Source organism: Sorex fumeus, unplaced genomic scaffold, assembly GCF_029834395.1.
Source record: "Sorex fumeus unplaced genomic scaffold, SorFum_2.1 ptg000014l, whole genome shotgun sequence".
Lineage (NCBI taxonomy): Eukaryota > Metazoa > Chordata > Mammalia > Eulipotyphla > Soricidae > Sorex > Sorex fumeus.
In genome coordinates, this window is record NW_026606071.1 from 42,692,166 (window position 1) to 42,705,279 (window position 13,114).

Here is a 13,114-nt window from a genome sequence, read left to right on the forward strand (position 1 = left end):
TCTTGGAGATAATATTTTCATTTTCTTTTAGCATCTACTTGTTGAAGGCCAGAATTTGATTTATCTGTGACCCTTCACTGCCAGTAACAAAAGTATACTCTTTAGAAACAGACCTGTTTTGATGTACTTGGAAACTCAGTAAGTCTGTTATACCTATAAATATTTGAAACATTTAATGTCTGGTGCTGAGGTGAAGGATACATTATTTCCTTATTTATTTGCTCCATTTTTATAAAGCATGTGGCCATGGCAACCAGATGCTACAAAATGACCTCAAAGACCACATTTGCCACTTATCAAAATGGCTACTTGGAAACACACAAGGTTTATAGATTTATTGAATTGTACGTGATTATAGGCATTTTTGAAAGAGTTCAAAATAAAAGAAAGGGCTTGTTTATACCCAAAGAAATGGGATTTTTTTTGCCTGTACTTTCTGCAGGCAATATTCACACACAACCTAAAGATTTTAAGAAACAAAAGAACAAAATGACTAAGGCAAGATGGATCACACTTGCTTATCTTGCCTCCATCTCAGAACTCCCTTCAATAATAATAAAAAAGAATATGAGGGTGTACAGTTTTATACCTTGACACAAAGATAAGAAAGCCGGAGAGGAGATAACAATAGGGCAGATTGTCAACAAAAATTTTGAAGGCCGGAAAATAGATGAATGAGTCATAACTGATTTAGCTGAGCTGAGATGCTGAAACCAAATTGCATTGGGGGAGGAGAGAATCGTTATACCAGGCAAGCTGATTCATGCCACAGAATCCTCAGAGGCACAGTGAGAGAGCAAGAATCTTCCAAGTGAAATCCAGGATGTGGTGTGGGGCTAACTATCCACTTGGTGGTTGTTTAGCACTGAGCTCCTCAAACTCATACCCCCAGAGTTGTAAGCTGTTGTAGGCTGAAATTAGGTAATGAATGAAAGTTACTGTCATAATTCAGACACCCCAATTTTCTGCTGTGTCCAGGTTTCAGTTCTATACCAATTAAGCTGGATATCATATGACCTTTCTTATAAATCATCTTGTGATCTTGTGTAGACAAGGCAAACCTTTCTCTAAAGGTTCATACTGTTAGTACTCATGCAGGTTTTAGACTTTTTAAAAACTGTGTGTATATATATTTATATATATATTAATCTCTAGAATACAAAAATCATGCATTTATGTTAAAGAAGCTGCTTTGAATCTATGCCTCACATGCCACTTAGTGTTTCAAATTTGACAACAAAGAGTTGGGTGTCCCTTGTTACCTTGGAAAAGAAATGGAGAACCGAAGCTTGAAAGACTGCAGGTAACTCTTTACCTAAAAAGACCTGTCAAACAATCCTGCCAGTTTCCCAAAATGTAGCCTAACAGATAATGCTTCTCCCAAACGGTCTCAGAACCTTTCCTCTTTTTTCTCCTTATTTTCTGCAGGAAATAAAAGAAGAGAAGATTTATGTGTGGCATTGGAGGAAAATAAAAGTATTATGGACTTCTGAGGTTTGATCTTAAGAAGTATAGAAAGTCCCCTTTGGGGATGGGATGATCCCTGCCCTCCACCTGAGCCAGGAGAGAAGGCGTATTAATTTCCTATCACCGCTGTAGCAGAAAGTCATACATTCGATGGTTTAAAACTACACGTCTTTCTTATCCTTACAATCCTGGAGGTTGTACTGTAGTGATAGCACAGCAGGTAGGATATTTGCTTTGCATGTGGCTGACCCTGGTTTGATTCCTCTGCCCCTCTCGGAGAGTTCGGCAAGCTACCAAGAGTATCTCACCCCCGCTGCAAAGTCTGACAAGCTACTCGTGATGTATTCAGTATGCCAAAAACAGTGACAACAAGTCTCACAATTTGTTGTGAGATGTTACTGGTGCCCGCTGAAGCAAATCGATGAACAATGGGAGGACCATGCTACAGTGCTACAATCCTGAAGGTTAAAATCCGAAATGGGTCCTTAGAATCCAACAGTCTTTCAAAGAGTGTTGAAACATTCCTATTTGGTCCCCAAACTTTTTATTTTACACATGTTCATTTCTATTTTATTTGAACTATTCTATTGGACTGCCAATAAAATCTAATGGCAGTTGTAACTTTCATTTTCCAGATGACTAATGAAACTAAGCAACCATGAGCATTTATTGTCCATTTGAATCTCCCCTTCTGTGTCTGTTTAATCTTTCACCCATACTTCAATTGATTCATCTTGCTCTTGTAATTTATACACGTTCTTATGTATTCTGATATGAATCAAATAAATTGAATAAGAGTAAGATGTAGTGCTGTCTTCTTCCCCTTGATTGCTACTATTTCAGCTCATTTTAAAATGTCCATTGATGAGCTTGATCAAGTTCTTAATTTGAATAAAGTTGAACTTATTACTGTTCTTTCTCAGTGAAGGTTTTCTGTTCCATTTAAGAAAGCTTTTCTACTTCCAAGACCAGCTCTTGGACTAAAGTGGTAATGCTCTGTAAGTACTGTCAGAAAGATTGATTTGTCAAAGGGTGGGAGCAGTCTGTGTCTAGAGGTAAACCAAGTCTTTGTCACGCTGTTCCTCCTCTTATTCACAGCATTAGATAAACTAGCTACATGGGGGGAAAACGTTTACTTATTTTCCTAATAGAACATTCTACTGTGGGTGGGAGCGATAGCACAGCGGTAGGGCGTTTGCCTTGCACATAGCCAACATGGCCAACCTGAGTTCGATTCCTCCGCCCCTCTCAGAGAGCCCAGCAAGCTACCGAGAGTATCTCGCCCGCACGGCAGAGCCTGGCAAGCTCCCCATGACGTATTCGATATGCCAAACACAGTAACAATAAAGTCTCCACTGGAGACGTTACTGGGCCTGCTCAAGCAAATCAATGAACAACAGGAGAACAGTGATCCAGTGATCCAGAGTCTCAACATTCTACTGTGACTTCTTTATATGGAACAGAAAGAAAGAAATGTAAACTGGAATGTGGTTTTCAGTGCCTTTCCATTCTGCTGAGGATATAGAATGGGAAGTTGATGGTTTCAGACGGGCCAAGGGGAGATTTTTTTCGGGTCTTTTATGTCACTGCTAATCTCATTCATGATGATTTCTCCTCCTGACCTAATCCCCACAGTCCCACTTCTTAATCCCACCACAGTGGGATGGATTTTTGAGGGGTAATGTTAGACCCTGTCCTGTAAGCAGTAAGGCCTCTCTCAAGGCAAGATGATTTCCATTACTGTCACTGAGAACCTGGGAGGGAACTCAGAGCTTCCTTCTTACTCAGAAGCTGACACATCCTAATCCTTTTAGTCTTCCCAAGTCAGAGCTGAATTCTCCTAGAGAGTTATGTTCACCTATGTGAACATGTGAATGGAAAATCAATTGTTTGCATTATCCTCTAAATCTATTGAATAAAACTCTCCAACAGGGAAAAAGGGGAGGGGGATGCAGTGCAGAGCATGGCTGAGGGATCATTAATCTTATGTAAAATAGTTCACATATTGACTTGTTATCATTACCTTCCTGTTCCTTTGCAATGTGACTGAGTCTTTTCGATCCATGTGAGGTCTCTTTCCTAACCTAGAATCCGGGCTGTCCTTGTGAATTTGCTTTGACCAGTGAAAAAAATGGCAGAAGCAATGCTACAACACTTTATTTTTAATTTTTTTTGGTGGTTCCAGGGATTAATTCTAGAATCAAACACTTCATTTGATTCTGGATTCCTACCACATTGATTCTGGAATTATACCACATTGATTCATTGATTCTGGAATCATACCACTTCATTTTTTGTTGTAGTCCTCAAAGGGCCTTGCAAATATCTGGCATTTTCCTTGGAGTACTACCCCTTTCATATAAGACAACCTGCGTTAGTGAGTTAGAGAAGGAAACATTGGAAAACCCAGTCAGGTTGGTCTATCTGAGACTATTCCAGGACAACTGGTCAACTTAACAGCTCATTACAGATTTCAGGGTCCAAAACAAGACTTGAACTATTTACCTGAGTTTGTCCACACTTGAATTGTAAAACCAACAAAATATTGTTGTTTTATAATAGCACAGTGGGTAGGGCATTTGCTTTGCACGTGGCTGACCCGGGTTTGATTCCTCCGTCCCTCTCGGAGAGCCCGGCAAGCTACCAAGCGTATCCCGCCCGCACAGCAGAGCCTGGCCAGCTCCCCATGGCATATTCGATATGCCAAAAACAGTAACAACAAGTTTCACAATGGAGACGTTATTGGTGCCCGCTTGAGCAAATCCATGAACAATGGGAGGACAGTGCTACAGGACAGTGCTTATAGTAGTCAAGTGTGAGGTGGCTTGCTCTGTAGCAAAATCTAATTTGCTTTTCACAGTTCCCTCCTTCCCACATTTCACAAATGCATAAAAGGCTGGGTTTTGTCTCCTTTCCCTCTCTGGCATGGACTGTTCTTACGTGTAGCTCTGTTCACTATTCATCTTCTTGGGAACACATAGTCTCCTAGGGCAATCTTAACAGCAGAATTAATATTGTGTCTGTATTGTGTAAGAAAATGTGATGTACAACACCCAAAAGGAGAGAGAGAACACAGGGCATTGCCCTGCCACAGAGACGGGGGGATGGGGGGATGGGGGTGGGAGGGATATTATCCATGGTGGTGGAAAATGGGCACTGGTGGAGGGATGGGTATCTGATCATTGTATAATTGAAACCAAAGCACAAAAAATTGTAAATCTACAACTTTAAAAAAAAATAAAATAAAATAAAGGGGGAAAAAAAAAAAATGTGATGTAATCCGTCAGGTTTAGCTCATAATATGTTAATGATGTCTGAAGGAATTTTTTAAATTGCTTTTTCTTTCTATGAAGACTAGCTTTTAAGATAATTTTAATGTTTCAGACTCAAAAGTTCTGCTTGGTATGCAAGAACTGAATGATTCCTTTATCATTGTATCTGTGCTTTATGGATTTCATCCTCCCAGGGCAAATAGATGTCTGTAAAAGAAGAGGGAGAGGAGGGGACAGTCACCAAAAGCATGGAAACGTGTAGCAAAACATTCTCTTCTTAACATTGATGAGTTGAGTTATCTTGGGACACCCAGCACATCCCCAATCCTCCATGTATACGTTAGGAGGATTAGAATTTATGATCTTTGTTTTTGGGTCTTTATTTGTGCTTTGATTTGGGGCCATACAGAGTGATATTTTAGTGTACTCCTGGCACAGTGCTCAGGAGTCACTCCAAGTGATGTTAAGGAGATCATGCAATGCCAAGGATTAAACCCAGCCTTTGTATATGGTAAGCATGCACTCAGGCCTTTGAACAATGTTGTCCTCAGCCCTTGAATTTATGTCCTTTTGTATCTAGTTGGAACATTCCATGACTTTTGGGTTCTTACGACATAGCCAGTTGAAGCTTCAGTTCAAGAACTAGTCATAGATTTCACCAACAACTTATTAACTATGGTGTTCAGTGTAATGTTAAAAGTGGTAAGAATCAACATTTTTGACTGTTTCAGTCAATTAGGTAAAGCAAATAATCTATTAGCTACTAGATATTTTTCATAGTATCATATGTATATACATATATATAGTTGCATTCTTCAATACTAATTTTCTTAGCAATTCCATCATAAATGTTTGAATTCAGTCAAATAGTTTTGAGAGTGAATTTGACATTTTAAACAGTGTACTTTTCATTTTTAAGTTTTCTGTTTTGTTTTTATTCCCTTTTCCTGGTCGTTATACCTTTTCTATACATTTGAGCATATTTATAATAGTTTTTCAAAATCTTTGTCTTGGGGCCAGAGAAATAGTATAACAGACAGTTATATGAAACCAACTTAATTTGATCCCTGGCACCTTATATTGTTCCCCAAGCATCACTGGGAGTGAACCCTGAGTGCAGAGCCAGAAGTAATCACTGAACATTGAACGTGGCCAGAAATGGTCCACTCTCCTCATTCCCCAAATCTTTGTCATACCATTCTACTCATTATGTTATTTTTATCTCTGGAGTTAGAGCTATTGACTGTTTTTCTTTGTTTTTAAATAATTGATTGATTAATTGATTGGTTATTTGGCTGCTCCCCCACCCCCTTGATTTTAGATAGAAAAAACTTGTTTCTTGCTATTTTTAGATGTGTTTATTTACAAGATCCTAGACATGGTGCTTTTGTATTCTTGAGCATTTGGAATATAGCTGTAATTTAAGGAGTTTTAAATTTTGTTCTGTCCAACAGTTTGAGTTTCTTGTCAATTAGTTTGAGTGTTTAAGACTTTATTTTAGATTTATTGGGGGTTGGTTTTAGACTTTCCATCATCTGAGACAAGTAGAGACCTAGGACTGAGGTTGTCATCAGTGACGATGCATCATCTGTCTTGGCATAGCTCACCATCCCCCATTAGTAGTGTGAGCTCTAGGGACAAGTGAACTCAAGTTCCTCAGTGGTTCTTTGTGTGACTTCATCAATGGAGTCCAGGAAACCTAATGAAGGTGCCCACAAGCTTTTTCTGCTGTCCTTCTCCTCTCTGAGACACTATCCACAAGTTCCTTGTGCCTTAGACTCCTTGAACATCAACCTTTGCCTCTGCTACACAGTGAGGACTATGAAATTGGTTTCAGTCACACTACCTCACTTCAAGATTTGAAAAGTCCTCCAGACAGGAAGCTTATGATAAATGGCTCACTACACTGACTTTCCTTCCCTCAGGGATCTCAAAACTGTGTTATTGTTCAATTTCCAAAAACAGTTGTCTGATAGGCTTTGTCTGGTTCTCTAGTTGTTAGAGCAAGTGGCAAGATCAGTCCCAGTTACTCCATTAGAGTAAAATATAAATATTATTCCAATATTGTACTTTACTTTACTTTATTGTACTAATTCTCCTTACTTCCTTTTTCTTTCATAGGAGAATAAAATTAAATATCTCCTGATTTTATAGATCAATCACTTCTATTTTATTCCCATTAGCTATTTCTCCTTCTTTTGTATTTGGATTTATTTGTGTTATCTTGATAAATTAGATATTTAATTGTTTGGAGCTACACTTACGGATTACTCCTGGTTCTGTGCTCAGGGATTATTCCTTGTGGGGCCTTGAAAACCATTAACAGTGTTGGGGTAATCAGTATTATCCCTCCAGCCTATGTATTATCTCTCCAGCCAAAAGTAGTCTTTTACTATTAAAATGTCTTCTTATTTCTGATAATAGTCTTTGCTGATAAAGTAAAATCTATTTTCATCTTAAATAATCTTAATTCGATTGTTTTTCGTCGATTGCCTCGAGCAGGCCCCAGTAACGTCTCCTTCGTCTTAACCCTGAGATTTTTTAAAAAGTGCCATATTCAAAGCTCTTTCAGAGTTAGGAGAATGAGACCCATCATTGTTACTGGTATTTGGCATATTGGGTATACACCACGGGGAGTTTGCCAGACTCTGCCGTGTGGGCAGGTTACATCCGGTACCCTGGCAGTTTGTCCAAAGTAGGAATGAGATATTAAGATATCGCTAGGCCGCGAATGCCGATCTGAGTAGGCTTGGAGATCTCAGCCCCGGGACCCGCATGCCTTTGTTCCTCTGCCGGTACCTTCATGTGTGCAGAGAGTGGTCTCAGCATGGTGGTGGCTGGTTCTGGAGGTCTTCGGCTACCGGAACCCTGGTCAGGGTGGGGAGGGAAACTCAACCCGCTCCCCTCCAAGGGGCCCTGGCGAGGTCAGCCAGGCGTGAGGGCAGGAGACTCTGTGCTGTTCTCTCTCGGGAGCTGGGTTTTATAGTCTCTGAGTCTTGATTATTTATTAAATAATCTTAATAAAATTTACTTAATAAAATTTACATCTTAAATAAAATTTACTTTTCATCTTAAATAATCCTTAAATTGATTTGATATTAATTTATTATTCTAGATTTTCATTACTCTTCTTTGAATAAATATCAATTTTTACAAATTTCATTCTTTAAAAATTTTTAGTCACCATGGTGTACGATACAGTTAATAATAAAGTTTTAGGCATTCAATATTCCACCACCATAGCCACGAACAGAGTGTCATTATCTCTCCACCAATGTATTAAGGTTCTGTACCACTAACATTGCTGATCACTTTCATAAACTCAGTTCCTACAGGGATTGATGCCATTGGCTCTTTGTCATTTCATTATGATGCTTCTTCATAATCCACAAATAGGAGGGATAATTCTGTGTTTGTCCCTCTCCTCCTTACTGATGTTGCTAAACATGATACTCTCAAGATCCATTCACATAAATGTGTATTGCTTGATCTCATCTTTTCTTATAGCTGAGAGTGTCTATTTATTAGAATAATTGTGAGAAATACAAAGTTGTTCATGATTGAGTTTCAATCATACAATGTTCCATCATCCATCCCTTCACCAGTGCACATTTTCTGCCACCAATGTCCCCAGTTTCTCTTACACCCACCCGCTGCCCTGCTACCACAACCTGCCTCTATGGCAGACACTTTTCTTCTCTCCCTCTCTCTCTCACTCTCTCTCTCTTCCTCCCTCTCTCTTTCTCTGTCTTTCTCTCTTTCTCTCTCTTTCTCTCTTTCTCCCTCTCTCTCTTTCTCTGTCTCCCTCTCTCTCTTTTTCTCTCTCTGTCTTTCTTTCTCACTCACTTTCTCTCTCTCCATGTATTTACTCACACACACACACACACACACACACACACACACAGTAGCTTGCAACACGGTTGCTAAAAGGATATCATGCATACCATTTTACTTCCTTCAGCACTGAGCTTTTGTCCAGAGTGATCATTTCCAACTGTACCACTGTTTCTTTATCTCCCCATCTGTTCTTGGGTGCTTGGATTGTTTCTATATCTCGGTTGTTGTGACTAACATTGCAGGGAACGTAAGAACGCAAATATCTTTGCAAAAGTGTTTTTAGGCTCTTGGAGGAGTTGCCAAGAAGTGGAATTTCTGGGCCATAGTTTACTTTTAAGCTGTCTATCTGTCTACACCGTTACATTTCAAGTCAGTAGCATTTACTGACTTTACATTTATAAAGACATTATCTATTGGGTCTTCATTTTTAGTTTACTATGCTTTTAAGTGAAAGTTATTTCATGAAAGCATTGATAATGTAGGATTTAAATCCAACACAACTCTTTATTTTCTATTTGTCACTGCTTTTTAAAATGTATTATTCTTTTGCTGCCTTTTTAATTGCAGATTTTTTATATTCCATTTTAATTTGTCGAATGGCATTTTAACAATAACATTTTTTATTTAGTGGTTGCTCCGGGGATTAATTTATCACATCCTTAATTTATCACCTTCTACTTATAATTAATACTGTAGCACCTCACATAAAATATTAAACTTTGCAGCAGTATAATTAATTCCATTTACATGCCTATGATTTAAGCTGTCTTTTTGTGTATCTTATATCGGAATTTTGGGAGTTGTTTTTATATTTCCTTTGTCTATACCTGGAAATGCCTCAGGGCTTACTGCTGGCTCTGAATTTAAGGATCGATCCTGTCAGAACTCAAGCGATCAAATAGGGTGCTGGGGATTGAACCCCAGTTTAGTCCCAGGCAAAGCAAGCACCCTTACCCCTTATACCATTCCCAGCTCTGTATCACATTTGTTCAAAACCTTGAACACACATAAATTTTGTAAAAACATTCAAATTTTTTTAATTAAAAATTTCTTCAAATTATTTACATTATGTTCTTTATTTTTGCATCTCTTTTTCCATTTGGTGCTATTTCCATTTTGCCAGAGTTTTCTTTGGCATTTCTTATGATGTGTTAGTAATTAATTTTCTCAGATTCCTTATTCAACACTGTCTTCTTTGGCAGTCTCTCCACTAGGATTGCTATGCTGGATATTAACCACTACTGGGTTGATGGGATTGCATCTTTGCTCTTTTGTCTCCTACATATTATTGTTTAATTCCAACAAAGCGATTTCATGTCTACCACAGTTGTTCAGAAGCCCCATTGGAAATCGATTATGAGGTCAAGTTCTAAAATCAGATTGTCTCATTTTACATCTTGATATTTAATAGCAGGTTTACTTTGGGGAAATTATCTCATTTCTTTACCTATCAGTCTTTCTCAGCTGTGAAATAAGACTGAAAATTAGGCATTCCCACTACTTAACACATACAAGGAGAGAAAGGAGCAACTTTCAGAACTGACCAGGACTGACAGTATCATCTGGGCAGTGAACCTCAACTCTAACTCAGAACCAATATGACTCACAGGCTTGTTCCCATAGAGAATATCTCAGCTCTCTACCATATACATGGGATTGACCAACTACCCAGAGGAATTCTAGAAATTTTACCAATGGGACAAGCCTGAGAGATATTAAAATAATTCCTTTGTGATATCAAGGGAGCCATTTAAATATGTTATTTCTTTTTTCGGACATGTTCTCTTTTTCAGTTTTATGTTTTACTCTTTATTTGAGGGGTTTGCGGCCATCCCCAATATTCCCAGGACTTACTTCTGATTCTGTGCTCAGGGATTCCTCCTGGTATCTCCTAAGTAGTAATGTAGTATTTGGGATCTGACCAGAATTGAGTGCATGTCTGTCCCTCAAAACAAGATATGCCCATTTTGGGTTTTGGTGGGAAGCTGGGGAAAATGAAGAGTTTGTTTGGAGTTCATGTACAGCTGTGCTCCATAATCTGGTGGGGTTGGAGGCAATATTTTGCAGTTTCAGGATTCAAACCAATGTGCAACCACAGTTTTATGCTAAACAGGAATCTTAACCATTGGACTACTTCTCCGATTCCCTGCTTATTAGTCTAATGCCAGATGAGAACTGGACATTTCCTAGTCAAATAAGACTATTCTTGCTACTCTGTGTACAGTCCCCTTCTTTTATTTCCCCATGGCTGTTGATGGCAGAGATGCAGTTAGTGTTGGAAGACTTCAGTGTCTGGGCATGTGTTGACTGCAGCCCAAGGGTCTAAAACGAGTCACCCTTGGAGGTTATGTTTTCTACGGATCATCTATAAGATTCTGTATGATTAATTGGATGTCCCCCCAAATGAGTTGTCCTACTGCATACTCTGAATAAAGCTTATATGTATGCTTATCATGAATAAAGATGAATTACAACCTGTGGGAGAGTCACTGGAAGAAGCTATTCCCGGGTTGCATTTTGAGCAATGCTGTCTGATAAATAATGATATAGGTAAAAGGTAAAGGCCCTCCCGTTGATCGTCGATTTGCTCGAGCGGGCCCAGTAACGTCTCCATTGGAGACTTTGTTGTTACTGTGTCTGGCATATCGAATACTCTCGGTAGCTTGCCGGGCTCTCCGAGAGGGGCGGAGGAATCGAACTGGGGTCGGCCATGTTGGCCGCTTGTAAGGCGAACGTCCTACCCTCTGTGCTATCGCTTATAATGATATAACTAGCATTAACTAATGGCACCAGAGAAGTGAAGAGGAAGATGATTTATATTGAATTTATATAAGTACTTCTAAAGAAGCAAATAAGATAGGCAGAATTCTTAGATGACCCCAGGACTCAGAGGCAGTGAATAAGACCAATGTTGCTCCTATGTTTAGGTCATATTTTATGTCACCGTTGACTTTAAGAAAGAAAGTTTATCCTCTGTGGCAAGAACTTATTGGCTAAAGATCTTCCTGAGCAAAAGAGAATAGGAATGAAATGATTGATAGAAAAAAACCATATAAGCTGGGAGCAGTCTCAGGCAGACAAAAATCATGAAAATGAAAGGCATGGTCCTGCAGCTACAAGCAACTCTGAGGGTCACCCTCAGCATCGTGAATGAGCTCATATGGGGATTGTCTCTTCATCCCCAGGAAGGAACAGAGCACAGTCAACACTTCAGCCTCAGCTTGTGAGACCTGAGCCTTGTCTGAATGGCTGAGCAGGAGAATTGTGATAAGCTAATAAGGGTGTGTAATAAGGGAGTGTTGTTTGAGTTCACTAAGTTTGAGGTGATTTTCTATATGGCATAGAAAGCTAATGAAAAAGGGATCACTCTTGTCTTTCTATGCAAGGATGTATTGTACTGCCAAACATAACATGGTTTTTTTAAAGTTAGATATCCATTTATTATTATTATTATTTTAATTTTTATTCGTGAAATACCGTGAGGTTCAGTTGTAGACTTACTAATTTTTGTGCTTGGGTTTCGATTATACAATGATCGAGTACCCATTCCTCCACCAGTGCCCATTTTCCACCACCATGGATCCCAGTATCCCTCCCACCCCCATCCCCCCCATCTCACCCTGCCTCTGTGGCAGGGCATTCCCTTTTGTTCTCTCTCTCCTTTTGGGTGTTGTGGTTTGCAAAAGAGGCACTGAGTGGCAATCATGTTTGGTCTATAGCCTAGTTTCAGCATGCATCTCCCATCCTGGGAGGATCCTCCCAACACCTTTTATTTGGTGCTCCCTTCTCTATCTGAGCTGCCTTTTCCCCTAACATGTTTTAATAAAGACCAGAAACAGGAGATACCTGAAGCTGAACAGAAAGAGGGCAGGCCTGGAGAGCATAAAGAATCTGCTCATGATCTGACTGGACAATAAGTAAGACATGCATTTCTAGTCCCTACCCCTTAGCTGAGTCTTCAACTGAAGTTTCTAGAATTCTATTTCTATGTCAGCTGTGAACATTTGCCATCTGCCAGTTGCCCTGCACACTTGTGAGGAAGCACCAAGAATAGTATTTACCTCATCAGATTATTGAAAAGATGAAATAAATTGATATATTTTAAATGATCATCACAGTTGTTGACAATTAGTACATACAACATTAATGTCAACCACTACCCTTTGATCTTAAAAAAAATTACCCTATTGATCGATGAATAACAGGATGGTTGTGATTGTGATCGTGATTAATACTGGAAGATGAATATTGCTCTTCACATTTTTACATCAGAGGAAACTGAATCTCAATAAGATTAAATGACTCACTGGGGTCACAAGACTAGAATCAACCACAGATCTTACGGATTCCAAGGATTATACTTTTAGCTATTGATTTCTGAGGAGATTTATAGTAGTGTAGTTCTCTGAAAGCTATTTATCTATAAAGGGCACATCTTCAAGAAGATACTTTCTCAGGAGCCCAGCAACTGTGAATTCATGGTGAGGCATAAACCAATGCTCACCTTAAACCTTTGCACTCAAAAAGAGCTACCTATA